Source organism: Hypomesus nipponensis, chromosome 14 (assembly GCF_054491055.1).
Source record: "Hypomesus nipponensis isolate SF chromosome 14, ASM5449105v1, whole genome shotgun sequence".
Lineage (NCBI taxonomy): Eukaryota > Metazoa > Chordata > Actinopteri > Osmeriformes > Osmeridae > Hypomesus > Hypomesus nipponensis.
In genome coordinates this window covers 9,555,772-9,562,333 of record NC_140374.1, presented here as the reverse complement: position 1 = coordinate 9,562,333, position 6,562 = coordinate 9,555,772, and positions in this window count along the sequence as shown.

Below are 6,562 nucleotides of genomic sequence, written 5' to 3'. Positions count from 1 at the left end.
GATGACACCACCCTGAAGTACCCTGCAAAGTTTCACCTTGATATGTAAAAATATGACTGAATTACAACTGTTTGAGCTTGGACCAAATCTGACAATGCTTGCCATTGGAGAAACATCTTATTTTATTATCCAGTTAATGACTGAACATGGCAAGAGTCTAGATCTGGTAATGGCTCAATTGGCTAAGATGCTGTGCTGATAATCAAAGGATTGTAGTTTCAAAACCAGTCAGAGGCAAAAATAATTTTTTGGGGACAGAATGGTTTCTAGTGTTCCGGTCAATCCTCCGGTTGTAAAACATAGCAATGAGTGTTTATTTGAGCCCATAACAACACTCCGATCATCTGTTAAGCGAGACTGGGTAAACCACTGCAAAACAAGCCAGGTTTACAACAGTAGCAAGCTACTTGGAGTCTACGTATGGTAGTGTCAGATTTAGAACCGAATTAGCTCGAATGAAGTAAATTGATCATCAGACATCTCTCTGAAGTACCATAAACAATTTCACCTTGGTATGTCAAAATATGATTGAATTAGAGCTGTTTCAACATTGGCTGAATCTAACAACGCTTACCACAGAAAAAACAGCTTACTTTTTGTACAGTAACTGAACATGATAATATTCAGCACTGAGAATAGCTCAACGAGCTGGAACGATGACCTGCAAAGTATAAGGTCGTAGGTTTGAATCCAACCACACTGTTTGAGTCTGTCTTAAATTTGAATATATGTTTAGTTAAACAGGATGACATCGTTCTGAAGTACCATGCGCAATTTAACCTTGATATGTCAAAAGATCATTGAATTACAGCTGTTTAAACTTGTGCCGAATCAAACAATCCGTACTACAGAAGAAACGTCTTCCTTTTATTGTATAGTAACTGACGACATATTCTCATCCTTGAGGGTATGGAACGCCGAGTTAGTCAAAATTAAATCAATAAATAAATAGGTAAATAAATAGATAAATACATACATAAATAAATATGGCTATGGAATAAATTCTGAAATTAAAAAAAGATGGCAATAAATATATAAATATAGCATTATATAATTACATAGCTGAATCCATTTACCGAAATCAATAAATAAATACATTTATTTATTTCAAAATGACGTTTTTGTAAAGACAACATTTATTTATTTAATGGGACTTTTACACGCCACATTTATTTCACATGTATTTCCACGCCACATTTATTTCCACACTACATTTATTTCTGTGCTGTATTTATTTCAAATCTCACATGCAAACGAGAGGGGCGTGGTTATCGTCAGACCAACGCAGCAGATTGCTATGCTACCTGTATGGGGGTGACAGTGGAATCGCACTGCCGAACGGCATGGCTTGTCAGGATATATTATTTTGGCACAGATAGTAGATTTTGAAGAGGTACTTGGGCGGATAAGTGCTCTACAGAACATAGATATTGAAGTCTTAAATAGTTTGAGACTTATCGAGCACTGTTCGTGTGCAAGATGTACAGGTAGTGGGGGGTGATAAGTGCCAGGTAATGTTAGCTAACACAGCTAGCAACAAAGAAGACAATCACTGCCACCACCACTACATCGCTCTGCTATTATGTGGATAACTAGGTCGATAAGGCACCTGATTATAACGATCTAGCCTCACCATTATGCCATGCATTACCATTTAGTGAGACGAGACCTGAAGTGAAGCCAGACCATTCCAGACATTACCCATACCTTTGGATTTACAGTAGGCTACTGCTTCAAATTGAAGTCAAGTTTCTTAACGCTTTGTTATTATTGGCAATTTAAAGTTGCAACTAACCAAGACGTTTTAAGACCAAGACCCTTACGGTACACAATAACCAAACCCAGATATTAGGTACAGGTTTATGGAATTATTCAATATTAAATCAAACCACTACCACTGGACTCATTTTAATGGCCATTCAGTGACAAAACGGGTTTGGCTGTTCATATGTGCCAATACAGCACAACACTACTAGCTCTACAGTAGCTAGCTCTAGCTGAAATGGCCACACTGATGTCGTCCTTTTATTATTTTGTCAGCTAGCTAGCCGGATAGCCAGCCACTTGGCCTACAGTTGCCGACTTTGAGACCGGTGATAGCCAACATACCACCTACTAGTAGGAAGACATAGTGTTGTCAGTGATTGTTAGCTTTGCAGACGAGTTCCACGTCACACGAGCGAAAGCCATGTTTATAAAGGTAACTTCAGCGCAACCTCATAGCTATCAAAGATCAAGTCCCCACACGTAGGCTACTAAGTCACCGCCATCACTCCCATACAAAGGCAGAGACGACATAGACATTATGGGCAAAGCTTGTCTGCATTGTATGCTTTTCGGCAGTGCGATGCCACTGTCACCCCTATACAGGTAGCATAGCTATCTGCTGCGTTGGTCTGACAATAACCACACCCCTCTCATTTGCATGTGAGATGTGAAATAAATACAGCACTGAAATAAATGTGGAGTGGAAATAAATGTGGTGTGGAAATACATGTGGAAAAAAATGTGGTGCGTAAAAGTCTCAAAAAATAAATAAATGTGGCATTAGGAAATAAAAGTCCCATGAATTAAATACATGTTGTCTTTACAAAAACGTCATTTAAAAATAAATAAATGTATTTATTTATTGATTTCGGTAAATTTATTCAGCTTTATAATTATATAATGTTATATTTATATATTTATTACCATCTTTTTTTTATTTCAGAGTTTATTTCATAGCCGTATTTATTTATGTATGTATTTATCTATTCATTTACCTATTTATTTATTGATTTAATTTTGACTAACTCGGCGTTCCATATGAGGGTAGCTCAATGGGTTGAAACGGTGTCCTAGAAAGGTCACAGGTTCGAATCCAGACACAGTCTTTTGGCCTGTCATAATTTTGATTACTTGTTTAGTTGAACAGGCAGACATCCTTCTGAAATACCATGCGCAATTTCATGCAATTTCACCTTGAAATGTCAACCGTTGCTTAACCTTTGTCCCAAAGCTGACCAAAAACTAATACTCATATCATGCAGTCGGAACACAGCTAGATAATCAGTGTCAGCACCCTTGAGTACCCAGCATGCAGTGCGGAATGTCAAAAAACGCGAAGACTTGTGGAAAATAGTTTGGTTACAAAAGCCGTGCGAGGGATTTCAATTTTTGTGTTCGTTTAGTTAGATGTTTGTAATGTTATTGTTGGTTAGTTAATATAATCATGTTGGTCACCCTGATTGTGTATGTTGTGTAGTTTAATGGGATGAGACAATCGGCTGCTTTACTGTCAGAGGCTATTTTTGCAAGTAGCTGAATATGAGCGCTGCCCTAACCCAGTTGCCCACATGACTCTTCTTGGTTGTGCATTGAATGAGAGTCTGGAAAGAGATCAGCACAAGAAAAGTTCAATATCCTATAAAAAGTTAATACTCAGCTCTTGCTAATTATACAGTCTCAGCAGTTGATGAAAGCAGAGGGGCTAGAGAGACTGACATGTTACCTTATGCTCAGAGTTCAAATCCCCGTCCAGCCTATTATTGTAGGCCAAACATGAAGTAGTTTTGCTCTCCTGTTGTCAAGTCTCGATCTTCTACGGTGTACATGTTTATAATATTTTGCCATTTTGTGGAGGAACCTGCATCGCTGCTTGCAGCTATATTTTCATTAGAATTTGGATGGGTAGTTAATAACACATTATTCTGTGGTGTGGTGAACTTGAAACTCGTTTTTAATTCCACTTAACAGGATCTTTAATATTTTAGCAGCGCGACTTTTCGTCAGTTCTCCATTTAATTGAATGATATCCGCGGTAAACCGGAAGTGCCAATACAACGAAGCGCAAAAAGATGAAAAAAGTGGGCGGGGCGGAATAAGGTGAAAACAAAACCTGAGCTGAAAACGAAAGAGAAACTGTTCAACGTTTTAACTCCACATTTCAGTGCGACAAAGATTTCGCGCTTTGCACATGGTTACAGGAAATCATTTCACAAGTAGGTAAATAATGTAGGCTACTGAGAAGCAAATCATGGTATTTGCTTTACAGCATCTTTAAGACTGTTGTCTGTACACTCAACGTAAACATCAACATTGTTAATGGGCTTACTGTCTATTCACCTTATTCTGCCCCAAGCACTTTTTTCATATTTTTGCATTTGGGTTTACGTACTCGTAACATCGATCAAAATTGTATACAAAATACAAAACGTTTTAATAGACATACACGTTGACATGTGTAAAAAACGTTATATTATGCTACTCAAAGTCTCTGCTAATCTGCCGATACGATAGGGAGTTTCAGCCGGGCTAGCTAGCTCTTTACCACAAAACGAAGTTACGTAATGTGACTAGACTGAATTTGAAAGTACAAGCACCAACAACTTCAGCAACCTTGCACCATGGATAGTTTTTTTAAATTAACTTCACTGTACAAAATACAGCTATGTATCGTACAGGACTTGGTAAGCAGCCACACAAACGATTAGTTTCTCCTCCACCTTGAAACGTAGAAAGCTAGAAATGTTCACCATGGTTGCTACGTTACGAGAAACAAGAAAACACTCTGATTGGCCATCGCTAGCGAAAATCGCTCCTCATTTGCATAAAGTTGAGAAAATCTCAACTCGGTTGCGTCGCTACCCACAATGCACCACGCAAGCGATTCGCCAGGCTCGATAGAAAATGAATGGAAAACCTGTTGTCGCTCGCATCGCGTCGCTGCAGTGTGAACTCAGCGTTAGAAATTCTCTTTTAGTACCGTTATAAAGCGGAAAGAAGCTTAACCGGAAATGAGAAAACGCAGATGGCCGCGCTGTGGAAGAAATTTAGATTTCCTGTGTGCTTACATTATTCACTAATCAAGAGAACTAGTCATTGGATACTAGTTAGTATGTTCTCATGTAAGCTTGCTATTAATAAGAGTAGATTGTGTCTATGTGTCAGGGTTAATAGATGTTTGAGATCAGGAGAAAGAACTGGCTAAATGGTCCTTGTCATGACTACAAGGAGAGCTCTAACTATGAACTCTGTAGTTTGAGTGGTCATGTGTTGGGAGCTGTGAATCTCTTTCTCTGAGACTGTTGTAACGTCATTACTGCCTGACTGTCACTATCTATGTTTACATTCTTGTGCCCTATAAAAGATGGTCCTCTGTCCTTCAGAGCGGAGAGAGACTTGATTGAGACCTAAGCCTGGTGTTGTGTTGTCATTTATTGTCAGAGGTCTGGTTTTCTCTCCCAATCTGCAGATTGATAAATACTTATTAAAATTCAGAACTCAATTGAACTTAGTCAGTCCGTTTATGAAGAGACAGACAAAACACTTTCTTCATCAGCGCCCATCGTGACTTCTGGCATAAGGTGAATAGTAGCAGAGACTGTCTAATAGAGAGAGAACCGTCACTCTCTGGAAACTTCCGGGTTCTGAACTGGTTGCAGTTCCACTTAGTTCCATATGAGGGCGCTAACGGTTGAGTGCAGAATGAATGGAGGTATATGGTAGCCTGGCTGCCAGCCCAACTTGGCCCCGCCCACAAAAGAATTTGGTTGGGAAGTTGGGTCTGGAGGGGCTCGTATTGGGGACAAACTATATAAAACCAGGAGCTGGGTGGACCAATGAAATTGCCAGGGCGGGATTTATACGATGATGGACAGATGATCAACAGTAACGTAATCAACAATGTCACGAAAGAGCGCTTGGGTTGAATTCGTTTTCAACAAACAACATATTACGTTACGCTCTGATTGGTTGTAGGTCTATCCAATTGAGCGAAGAGGCATTTGTTTTACGAGTTCGGTTGAAACACTTTAAATATAATTGACGTCATAGACATTGTACGACCAGATATATTGTTTTACGGCAAAGCTCTGGTCACTTCCTTTTTTTCTCTCAAGCTATCAACAACACAGCTGACAGGTCAGGCTTTCCTTGTCAATAAACATGCTCGAAAGAGATTTGGGTCGCTAATGTTGTTGCTAATGTTGCTTATGCTCTGACATTCTGATTCTACTTCGGATACCATCAAGTGGGATCTCTGGTCGTAGTCAGTCTTTCACTAACCAATAAGCATTCATTAGCAGAATGCTAGCGTGTTATTGGCAACAACAACTCACCCTGTAAGAAACCGAAAGGACATGAGTGCTCGTTCATTCAATTTTTGACCTATAATCCATGTTGAACATATAAAAACTAAAATTAAATCTTAGATTTTTCAACGACAATCAGGTGAAAGAGACACATTTAGCAGTTTAGCTCCATATAGACTCCCATTCATTCTGCACTCGACCGCGATCACTCCTGGTGGAACTCCAACAACATTCAGTACAATGGGGCTTAATAGGGAGTGGCCAGGCTGTCCTTAAACGAGTAGCATGAACCTGCAGAGCCGGAGAGTAGGGGTGGGCGGATCGATCTAAAGTATCGATAGTATCGATACCAACATTGGTATCAGTATTGATTGATACTCCCGTGAAAAGATCGATACTTAAGTTTAAATGTATCTTATCTACATTCAGTACACAACTCCCTTTACATCAGTGCAAACACCGCTTCTCTAACTTCGCTCAAACTCACTATG